Here is a 12,565-nt window from a genome sequence, read left to right on the forward strand (position 1 = left end):
TGGTACAAACACATAAAGCTGGGCAAAATAAAAAGGGGGGAGGGGACTTTTACCTTTTTACAGGGTCCAATTTTGAATTGCAGCCACCCGTAAGTGCTCTTTGAGAGCGGTTTTGAAGGAGGCTAGGGATTCACATTACTTCAAATTTTTTATCCCACAATTTTGCAGTGTCAATTATCTAATGTAATCCTGGGCGCTACACTTCCTCTGCCAATCTTGGGGGGGGGGGGGGGGGGGGGGGGGGGGGGGCAGCGGACTGACCTCATGCTTCCTTCTATGCATGAGGACACGTTAATTCAACCAGTTCCATCAGGCGCCTCGGCTGGCCAGGGGGAGACCAGGATTACTGCATGTTTTTTGCGAGGAGAACATGCAAACTCCACACAGAAAGACCCTTTCGCCAATTAACCCCGCCTCGGGTATGGGCACTGAAGACGCGGAGGAGGGAACACGCCCCCAGCGCCCACAGTGTCCCCAGCGGGAATTGAACCCAGGACCTTCTAGCTGTGAGGCGACAGCTCTACCAACTGTGCCACCGTGCCCCCCTCCCCCCGCCCCGGGATTCACATTTCTTCAACTGTTGTTGGTACGGCGTTCCACATTTTAGTGGCATATATAGGCATTTTATGTATGTAGGTCAAAATGTTTGTTGTGTGTGCTGAATTGTAGACTGGATAACGTCCTGTAAAACACCATACAGTTAATTGCATATCGGTGCGAGGCAACAGAGCATGGGCCTACAGAGAGAGAGAGAGAGAGAGAGAGAGAGAGAGAGAGAGAGAGAGGGGGAGAAAGAGGGAGAGAGAGGGAGAGAGAGTGTACTAGGCAGATAGGAGAAAATAATCAGGTAAAGTGGGGGACCATATTAAGTAATGCCAAGATAAGCCTGCAAAGCCACGATAATAGATTTTGATTACAGATCTTTTATCGCTCGATTGGACTCGCACAGAAAGCGATACTTTACACACATCTGAGGCGATCTTTCCCGAGGCTTCTATTGTTACAGTCGGCTGAGGCGGTGTGATAACAAATCAATGTAATTAACTGGTCCAGGTTGTGGGAACCGAAGGGACCGCTGCAGAACAATTGCTCTTTCATATACCAATAATGTACCGGTACCGTTACTGTCTGTGCATAGTTGGAGGTGGAGAATAGGAAGGGCATCGAGGATTGAGCCTTAAGGTACTGAAGCATTGATGGAGCAGGTTTCTGATGGAAGTTGAAAAAAAAAGGCTGCCTATCCCAAATCTTTCAAATCCGCTTCATGGTGGCGCTATAACGCACGTCTAAACTGACCTTCATCAGGTATCTCAGAGATACCTGATGAAGGTCGTTTATACTGAAACGTTATCGTCATCTAATAAAACTACTGCTCTATAAGTGAAAGACAGTGTGCGGGACCCTTTTCTTCAAATGATTCACATTTGGTTGCTGGCTCCGACGCACCTGTCCTTGTTTTTTTGTTTTACCACACCTTAACTCATTGTTTTTTCAGTCATTTTGCACAGAATTATAGTGACACTGAGACACAAGTTCACTGGTTTTGACTGAAAATAAAAGAATAAAGTTCACCGTACCTCATGTTACCGTACAACACCACACCTGTTTCTGTCCTGCCCTGACTTTCCTTAGTGTGCCCCCGTCTCGACAAAACCCATTTAATTCCTTTCCCTTTGCTGTCAACTTGGCACAGCTCCCATCCTGACATCGTAGTGCCCCCTGAAGCTCCCATTCAGTTAAAAGGAATGAAATATGACATACAGTATATACTGCGTGTCGGTACAGGACAGCTATACCAAATGTTCAGGTTCTGAGAAGAGCTTATTTTCAAGGGAACCGAGTATCGAATGGGTTGATTAGTTAGCCGATGGAGAGAGCTCCCCCAATTAACCCTCCACTTCCTTCAGTTGGTTAGGAGAACCAAAGACCATTATTACTCAACTCAGAGCTCTCTCTCAAGATTATATATATATATATATATATCTTTCTGTACCTAAAAATACAGCCTATCCTTATGGCTTTTTTATTCTCAATTCGTAATTGCATTTATTAGGCCTATGCCTACATAATTAAAATGTGTGTGTGTGTGTGTGTGTGTGTGTGTGTGTGTGTGTGTGTGTGTGTGTGTGTGTGTGTGTGTGTGTGTGTGTGTGTGTGTGTGTGTGTGTGAGTGTGTAAGGCTGGGAGTGGAACTCATCTTATGTGCACTGTATGTATTTACGGTAGTTATACAAGTATATGTATAACTACATGTCTTATATCTGTGGGGATTTCCTAGATTTAAATGACTATGTAAAAATGGAGATTTGTTTTGCCAACGGGACTTTTGTTGTGGCAGATTTTATTTGTCAAGCTTGGGAAAGAAGACAGAGTACTTTGTATAAATCCGAGTTGTAATTAATTATGTAATGTAAACATGCTGTAAATGCGTGAATTATGTAATGTAAACATGCTGTCAATGCAATTGTGAAATGGTGTCTCATAAACCCATGAGGGTTGGGCACATGGACACGGAAATAAATAAACAATCATATATTGGCCTACAAATATTTATTTCAAAACGTAACAAGAGGATAAATTCCTCGAGATGCACATCTTGTTTTCAAGGTAGTCCCCAGGCGCGTGCACCATTCATACATAATAATAATGACAATAAAACCAAGGAGTCACACCAGTAAGACGCGCAAACGCGGGAAGCGAACGCAGCTCGTACATATTTGGGTTTTGGACGTATAGCTGCTTTGGGGACTCCTTATATGGTTATGGCTGAGTCATGGTGACACAAATCACTCAGCTCCATATATGGGCACAAAAGCGGGACAGACAGACAGCCACACAGACAGACAGACAGACAGACAGGTCTCATAGTAAGTGCTCACTGAATTCGCAATCGCTGCGTTCGCAAAAACAAAACAATCAGTAGTACCAGACTACACACATGCCCATATATGGAGATCCCTGATCTGTGTGCACGCATTCGCCTGCGTGACTGGCAGACTGCTGGGCGAGTGCCGTCGCTGGGGCATGGGATCAACTTTGACCAAAACATGCACAATGAAAAACAGGTATGGCCATAAAGTAGCTACAGACAAAGCTCAGCATAGTGGAGGATTGAGCGTTGTGGTACTGAAGCATTGATGGAGCCGGTTTCTGAGGCCTGGCCTCACAGGACAACTCTGAAGGAAGTTGAAAAGAAAGGGGGCTGCCTATCCCAAATCTTTCAAATCCGCTTATAACACGCACGCACGCACGCACCAGAAATATGCATTTGAAAAAGATTCTTATTACAATACACTTTTCAGAACCTATAACATATATGACACATTATATCGGCCTACAGAAAAAATGTAAACCTTAAAGATTATCTAGTACACAGCAAGCTAAAAGAAATCAGCACACCAGCACGCCAGGGACCAGAATACTTCGAACCCAAACAATTAGTAAAAAATAGAACCACAAAACGCGTGTTAGAGATTAAACAACAAATAACAGCCAGAACCAGCAACTGCATTTACTTAATCACATGTGAAAAATGTGGTTTACAATATGTCGGTGAAACGGGTAAAACAATAGGTACTAGGCTGGGACAACACAGATACAATATTAGGAATGCCAAAAAGACAACCACAAGATTTGTGCAACATTTCATGGCTCACGGCATTGAAGCTCTAAAATGCACTGGACTTCAACACAATCCCAACTGGACAGTAGGACAAAGACGTTTTAATGAAAAACAGTGGATTAAGAACCTCAACACGGATTTTCCTGGAGGCTTAAACATGCCTAAAATCAGATCTTGAACACAACAAAAACTTAAACTCAGGATTAAACTGGAGAAATCTAAAAGTGATTGGATCAGACTTCCTTCGGATACATGGCGAATGCATTTATTCCTTGCACTGTGCCTACACATGTGTAGGCACAGTGCACTGAAGTTGTTTAATTCCCCCCCGTGGCTGGGTTCTTATGTCTGGGCGCTTATCAAAAACTACTGTGTAAACGACTGTACGTTTGTATGAGTGTGTGTGTGTGTGTGTGTGTGTGTGTGTGTGTGTGTGTGTGTGTGTGTGTGTGTGTGTGTGTGTGTGTGTGTGTGTGTGTGCGTGCGTGCATTCAGTCCAGTTAGTCTATTAGATGGACCTTGAATGCCAATGCTGATAAGATGCAGGATCTGCGCTTGGGTCTCAGATGGGGATACAATGGACAGGTGCAGACTTTTAACAACACTAGCCGTCTCTCTCACACACACACACACACACACACGAGTGTGCGTGCACACACACACACACACACACACACACACACACACACACACACACACACACACACACACACACACACACACACACACACACACACACACACACACACACACACACACACACACACACACACACACACACACACACACACACACACACACACACACACACACACGCTACTGAACTCACTCTCCCCACTTTGGGAGGCAAGGAACTGATTTTATGCTTTTGAATTCAGGTTCCCATTTGTCTGGCTCTCTTCCTATTAATCCTTCTGATCTCTCGCTCACTTATACCCTCTCCCTCTCTTTTGCCCGCTCTGTAACTGTTCCCACATTTTGGGGCGTTATGTTTTTTAACCCATTTTCTTTTTTGGGTGTTTTAATTTAGCTATTGAAAAATAGCAGATCTACAAGCTCATAGCGCGCCACCGAGTGGCGAGCTACAAGCTTGTAGGTCTGCTATTTTTTTCCAAATCGTGAAAATATTTATTTCTGAAAACTGGAGGATTTAGAAGATTTCTTTTACATTTTGAGGTCAGGCCTAAATGGGTTAAAAAAGTTGAAAAGAGGGTGCAGGACAATGAAGGACGGGTATAGATCAAGGGATGAACAAAAAAAGAACGGGCAGAACGGAGATAACGGCCGAGAGATTGAGAGTCTTTGAACGAGCCGATGAACTACAGAGGGGGAAAAAAGAGGGAACAACAGAATGAGAGGGGGAGGAGAAATGAAGGACAGCATGGGGAGAGAGGGAGAATAATTGGAAGAAGAGATGGAGGAGTAGGGTTTAGGGAGGAAGAGAGTGACTGTAGAGTATTGAGCACAATAGCGTGCAAGAATAAGAATAGAGAGAGAGAGAGAGAGAGAGAGAGAGAGAGAGATTGGGATTCAAGGGCTCCAGGGATGTGGGAGGAGGGCTATGGGAAAGTTTGAACGCCAAACTGTCTGACTCGGTGAGTTTTAACCTGAAGTTTGACTCGCAGATCCTGATAAGTACTACTTTGGAGATCAACAGAACACCCTGAAATATTCAACGGTGGGTCTGCCCACAACGCAACAGCATGCAGCTTTCCGTGTTCGGTTTAGGAATGTGCATGCAGCGCTAAACACAGGGAACATCTTTTATGATCCAATAGAGTGTCTTCCATACGGTTTGGGGGGTTCCGCGGTGTAGTTGTTTTTTGTCCGTATTCGGCACATCTCGACTCGCCCGTTTCTGAAATGGACATTTTTGGGGACATTTCGCTGACATGGTTATCCACAGTGATTTACAATGAGGACTGTGTATAGGGATTCAATCACTCAAGGGCAGAAATGCAGAAGAAATTGGCATCAAATTGCCAATTATGTAGTATAACCTTATAGTAGGTTATAGTATAACATTGGGTTATATTGCTAATTTGCTAGTAGGTACAGTACAGTATGTGATGTAAGCCCAGGATTGATCATGTTGATCGTCTATCTGTTGCGTCTATGCTCTGTGGTTGAGGAATCCATTTACTCTAATTGTTTGGTGAAAAAAGGTTTCCAAATCACAGCGTGAACATTAGCAGTAGTTCCTAATATATGCCATTTTTGATGTATGCGTGTCTGTGTGTATCCCATAGCGATGATTTGATTGGCTGAGCACCCCATAGCGATGATTTGATTGGCTGAGCACCCCCCATAGCGATGATTTGATTGGCTGAGCAATGTACGTAGAAAGAAACCTCATCCGAAGTGAAGTGAGGGGTGCTATTATCATTTTACAACATGATGATGTAAAACAGATGGCGTTTTTAAAACAAACATTGAAAACAAACGTTAAACCTGTATATAGGAGGTCACCCCGTGTGAAGTGAGGGGCGCTCTTATCATCGTACATCATCATCGCCGACCTCTTACTGACAGTTGAGAGTTGAAAGCCTCCTACTGTATATACAACATTTGTGTTACGTTTTGTTTGTGTTTACACTATGACGTAACATTGTCCATTCATTGTCAATGGGAATTGAATGTTTGTGTAGGACAAAGTATAGGAGCACATGTAACCCCATAGACATATAAACGTAGACGCCCTTTCCCGGAAAAGACGCGCTGTGATTGGCCAGTAGTCACTTGAGTGACAGCGAGAGACATGGAGGAGTCGCGTGAGAGACGTCACTTGGGCAGCGACGCAGCGTGCCTTCAGCAAATCCCTTCAGCACTTCTAGATAAGAAAGCTGCGGAGAACTGTTGCTTTGTGTTCACTCTTTAGTGTTTTCTGTTGTTGTATTAATAACTTTGTTGTTTGTTTGTTTGTCTTGTTTCGTATTGTAATGTATATTGCCCTGACTGTTATAAAGGTTTGTTTTAAAAAAAAGCACTGCACTTCCGCTTGACTTCCTGCCTTCATTGGGAGACACGTCGTTCCAATGAACTGCAGCGGCCAGTGAGGCATCTATTTTTTTTATAATATCTATGTGTAACCCCTACCATAAACAGGAAACACAGCAGCATAAGGGGACGACGGGCTGCCAGTTTCCTGTCACTAATATAGACACCACCCGCCACAAGAGGGTGCAGTTACACCAGAGGGGAAATAACAGAGAGCCCTGCTGCAAAGATTAACCCAGAAATACAACAAATTCTGACTTCAAATACAATAACAATCCTGTGACAAGAAAGGGATAAAAGGAGAAAGAGGTATAGGGGGAGCGCTATAGGTCAATGTGTCTTCAGCCAAGCCGTGGTTCAGTGCACTCATAATTTGCCATACTGTACGTGTTGCTGTGGCCCAAACCTACTGTAAATCCTGTGTTGTGTTCGTTATCCTCATATCTACACCATGAGATGTTGTGTTTTGGCTATCCCTACAATTTGCGAGTAGAATAATATAACACTGGATTAGGGTATTCTTTCAATGTGGGGGCGAAACTAAAGCCATCTTTCCTATTCTCCTGGTGTTCAATCTCCTACATTCCGTACTGTACCATTCAACTTCATCATCCTTTAGACTCTGTCCTTCTTGACATGAGCTGATCTGACCTGAGCTGACACCACAAAAAAGAAAACTATTCTAGGGTACTTCTAATCCATGATGTGTTTAGCCTGTTATTCCACAAATCAGCAACTCACAACCTGAGTACAATTAAGGGTCCGCAACTGAACTGATAGACTGATTATGATCTGACCATCAGTCTCTTCCAAAAGGGCATTCTGATCTTCCTCTTGGAACAATGCACATTCATTCATTTTTATGTGACAGTTTTAAGCTGTTTCAGGCACTCCTTTAATTTCTGTTCCAGCTATAGCTACTAGCATTTATGACGTTCCCAGTGCCACCAGTGTCTTTGAACAACCAATGAAAGTCTTCCAAGCTGCAACATACTGTACAGACAGTGTGCAATAAACAAGAGATTTTCACTAATAGTTTCCAAACTTGATTTAAATACTTATGAACATTATTGCATGAAATTGCCCTCAAAGTAGCCAGGCTCTGCGTTGCGATTTCCTAAATTGCCTCTTGTTTATTCACAACGTGAATTATTTCATCGCTGAGTAATATTTGCACAGAAAAACAGCTTACTATGAAATCCTCTGCCACATAAATATTACAGTAGATTAGATTAGATTAGATTAGTTTTCTTTTGTGGCATCGTAGCATGGAATAGGCTTACAGTAGGCTACTATGGTGTTCGCTAGTCGGCACACAAATTCATTCTCTCTCGCGCATCCCTCTTGCATTCTCTCTTCTTTTGCACATGCTATGTTTTCCCTCTGTCCACACATGTAACTGTGATTACTGTGTAGTTAAAGTATGTATCCATCTACTCCATCATCCGCCAGCATTGCCGACAGCATGATTTGCAGTTTAGAGAGCAACCAAACGTTGCCATGAGGGGGTCATGGGAGATAACCAAGCTCTGGAACAAGCTGTTCTACACACATGAGGAAGCACTGACATGGTCGACCTTCTCATCCCAATTTGTGTCTCTGTGGGTTTCTGTCTTTGTTTCTGCCTCTTCCCCCCCGCCGCCTCTCTCCTCCTCTCCCTCTGCCTCGTTCCCCCCCATCTCACTCCTTTTTTCATGGTTTTCGTTCTGCATATCTTCCTCTCGGCACCTCTCCGTCTCTGCCGAAACACACGCACCAGTTTTAATTCACGGCCGGATTCAATTCTTGCCCCACCCCCCCCCCCCCCCTCCCCTCACCGCAAGGTGCTCGGAAATGTATCGCTGAAATGTATCAGGACGTAAATGTCACCTGCCTAAGAGGTACCGTACTGGAACTGCCCTGCCTTGTCCTTGTCACACTTTGAAACCTTGTCAGCCAATGGCCAGACAACCTTTTGGTTGTCGGACTATTGGCTGTCGGACTATTGGCTGTCGGACTATTGGCTGTCAGACTATTGGTTGTCGGACTATTGGCTGTCGGTGCACTGCTACATCGTAGTATGTACTGCACTGTGCTCTGTGCTGGTGTTACACTAAAAACTCAGCTTCCCGTCATGCACCTGTGCACAATGTGAAGCTCAACAGCGTCATAGCGTGGTACGACAGACAGACCGACACGCATTGCTGTTCCTTGGAGTGGCTGCACCACTCAAAAAGCCTCTCCAACCATCATTTCCCCAAACACCAGGCATCTTCAGTTCTTTAGCCCTTTAACTGAATGTCTTACCCAGAGAACAGGACTATAGTGAGCAGGAAGGAGGGCTTTACCGTCTCGTGGTTCTCAACACTTTTCCATGTCAACCAGTCAAGGACGGGGTGCGTACGCCTTTCATTGTCAAGTTGCAGACCAGTAAGGCTGGCTGGAGATGACCCCGGGGATTCCCAGACTCCATACAGAGAACCATGTGTTTTCATCTACCGAACATTAATCTAATGGCCTATAATGCATTACACTACTTTTAAGCAACGATTTATTTTTTTACCAGACCCATATGATGATATACTGTACCTATAAATGATCAGTGCTTGGCTTCATTCAGAGACACTTACTTCAAAGGATTTAGGACAGCGAATGGTAAACACAGTTGTATTTGCTGGAGAAGTTCTCGGCTCCGTGGGGATGATCCCAAATAAATCAGAGCAGCATGCAGGAGATTGTACAGGGATTGCTCGCAAGCCACCCGGCATCATTCTATAAATAATAAAGACGCCGAAACCACCCGGCGTCGTTCTATGAATATTAAAGATGCTGCACAACACCAGATATGGTTCAGAAATGGAATATTAAGCACCAAGTAGTTAGGCTGCGGGAGGGGATTTGGCACTGATCTGAGTTTAGGCATGCAGTGGCATCAATTATATGTATTATGGAATAAGAGCCTCACTTTTATCTCGGTGGTCAGTAGCATCGTCGTGATGCCTACATTCTCTACATTGCTTAAATGTTGTACAAGTGTATTTAGGATACAGTCACTGCCTTATGTGATGGCAGGGGAGTGGCCGACACTGACACCCTGTTCTGTGGCAGATCTACCAGTAAGACACCCTCAGATCAACAAATGGAATGAATTCTGTACTGGCCATATATTATGGAGCGTGTCTTGAGTGTAGCCTATAAGGATTTGATGAGGCCAGAGTGAGCAATCACGGGGAGAGAGAGCTCACACATACAGTAGGATACAGGATAAACGAAGTGAAATTGGAATTAATCAATCGGTTCAATTAATCTGTCTTGTCTTTACAGATAAACAAGCCCACAGTAACGGCTTGAACAGATCTACGAGCTCACAATATTAAATATAAAGGTATTTAAGTTAAATCTGACTTGCCTATAAGCCTGCAGTGCAAATACGGCCTGTTACATGTATTTTTCAAAACAGAATGAGATCACATTGACATCGGTAATATCGGTTATCGGCCATAAAAAGCAATTAATTAAACCGAATATCGAAATCGGCCAAAATGTGTCATCGGCACATCCCTAGTTTTAACCAAACATACACGACACCCGCCTCGTCTGTCATTCTGTCTGTCATACACACACACACACACAGTCACACACATTGTGCACGCAATACAATACAGTGCACCCAAGCACGCACACGGGTCAGTGGGTTTGTGATGGAGGGCTGGGCTGGGGTCATGGTGAGCTGGAGGGTCTGGCATGAAGCCCTCCAGTGCAGACAGACAGACAGAGACAGACAGACAGACAGACAGACAGACAGACAGAGGCACCGTGGGGACACCCTGTAAGAGCAGGGTGTGATTCACAGTCTGAGGTACACAGACTGCACAGGACACTCTGTGCTTATGCACGCAGAAAAGAATAACCAAACTACCAAAAAACACAACACACGAACAGTCGCACACACACACACACACACACACACACACACACACACACACAGGCTGTGTGACAGCACTTTGCAGCTTGCACAGGTGCAGCTTGAGGTACAGATGAGATAGGCTATTATATAAGTATTGTTTTTACACATACTGTAGAGCAAGGCTATAGCCACCATTGAAGAGTTGTGTGTGATTCCACTGATTTATTTGGCATGTATGTACATTGTGTGTGTGTGTGTGTGTGTGTGTGTGTGTGTGTGTGTGTGTGTGTGTGTGTGTGTGTGTTGCTTGAATGCAAGTAACTGTACAGTAACATCTGTACGGCTTGCAACTCACATGGAGCCGGCATTGTCCTCGTGCTGCTTGTCAGTCTGTGATGTGTATAGAAGCAGCATTCAGATATTTAATTAAACCTAGCAATACCTCAATGTAGAAATCTCCTGTTAAAAGTCATACATTCAAAAGCTCTACATTCAAAAATGTAGTACCTTGGTAGAACACAATAATAAAGAACAACAGGTGGTCTAGACACTAGTTCCCACTTTTTTAGCAGACCCAAAAGAGAAACCCACAACTCATCGCTTCGCTGTTTGGGTCCTATTTGTTTGGGTCCTATTTATGGGTTGTGAGTGGGAAACAGTGGTCTTGAACAGACAGTGCTTTCTCACACCGTACTCCAATCTTCTTGTACTCCTGCCTTCTGGAGAAGTAGTCTATTCCACAAATAGAACGCGATAGCTTTACTGTAGTGTACTGTACTGTACTGTACATACACAGGAATGTTTCCAGACCAAACTGTAAAATGAGGGCATCGATTTTGTGCTGTCCTCCTCCTTCCTCAAAAACACAGAAGCAAACTGGCGGAAAAAAAACCAATAAAGGAAAACTCCTTAAACCGATACTTAAGAAACTGACATTTATTTTATTTGTACATGCTCATAAAGTGCTCTGAGCTCAAAGTGCATTTAAAATAGCAAACATTTCGGCCCTACAGGACTGGTTTCAGCCTTTTCCTTTATAATGTTTTGCAGTCAGTGAGTCCTTTTTTTGACAGTTTGCTTCTAGGTATTACCAGTGGAACGGGCTACCAGTGGCAGCATCATTCAGATGTTTATTTAATTAAAGTAGTTATACCACAAACACATTTCGAGCCATAGACATATATTTACGATCTATAAAACACAGCACTTGCATGCCAATCCCGTACATTTACGTTCTACGGTCTTAATAGTATACACTAGTATAAATAAACTATGGCGGCGAACTTTAGCGTCGGGTCAGATCGTTCCATCGAAAATGGACGATTACTACTTTCGGTTCACGGAGATGCATCACAGGGACTTCGTGGCCTTTTTCTTGCATTTTGTGCCTGTAGTAAAAGGTGACAATTTTCTTTTCTTTTTTTTATGTTCAGTATGTTTTGTAATATTAATCTAAATCTGTAAAGAAATTACGACGTAAATAAATCTCTTCTGAGAAAATGAGCTCAATGCAAGAGGACAGGCCGTTTGTTTGGACTACAACGTGGTGTGGAGACTCTTCTTGTTTCGCATTGTAATGTTTTTCTCTTCAACAACAAACCAGACTATTTTCCGCCGGATTTTCGTGAATCAAAGCTGAAAATACTTGCTCCAAAGGTAATAAGACGATCTATAGGCAGCGTAGAATATTGGATTAAATAGTGGGGAACACGGGTTATGCAGTAGACCTGTTAAATGATGGCTGTTCTACAAATGTCTTCTAAATTGTAAAAAAAAAAACTCAGTGGTGATCAAACTTCAAGGAGCACCCACAATGCAGTATACTGTACACATACATGTACACGCATCTCAAAAGATTTTGTTCCAGGGACCCCCAGAAGCAATGATTTGAGTTTAAAATGTTCGCTTTAAAAGGAAAATATATATATTCAAAGATTAGCTAATCTAATCTAAAAATCACACAGAAGCTTTCCCGGTCTTAATGGGTTAAATGAAATAGCACACATTAATCTTTCAGGTCCACGTACTGTAAGCAAATACAATAAGAGTTACCGTGAGCT

The sequence above is a fragment of the Protomyctophum bolini genome (assembly GCF_963924005.1).
Source record: "Protomyctophum bolini genome assembly, chromosome: 13".
Taxonomy (NCBI): Eukaryota; Metazoa; Chordata; class Actinopteri; order Myctophiformes; family Myctophidae; genus Protomyctophum; species Protomyctophum bolini.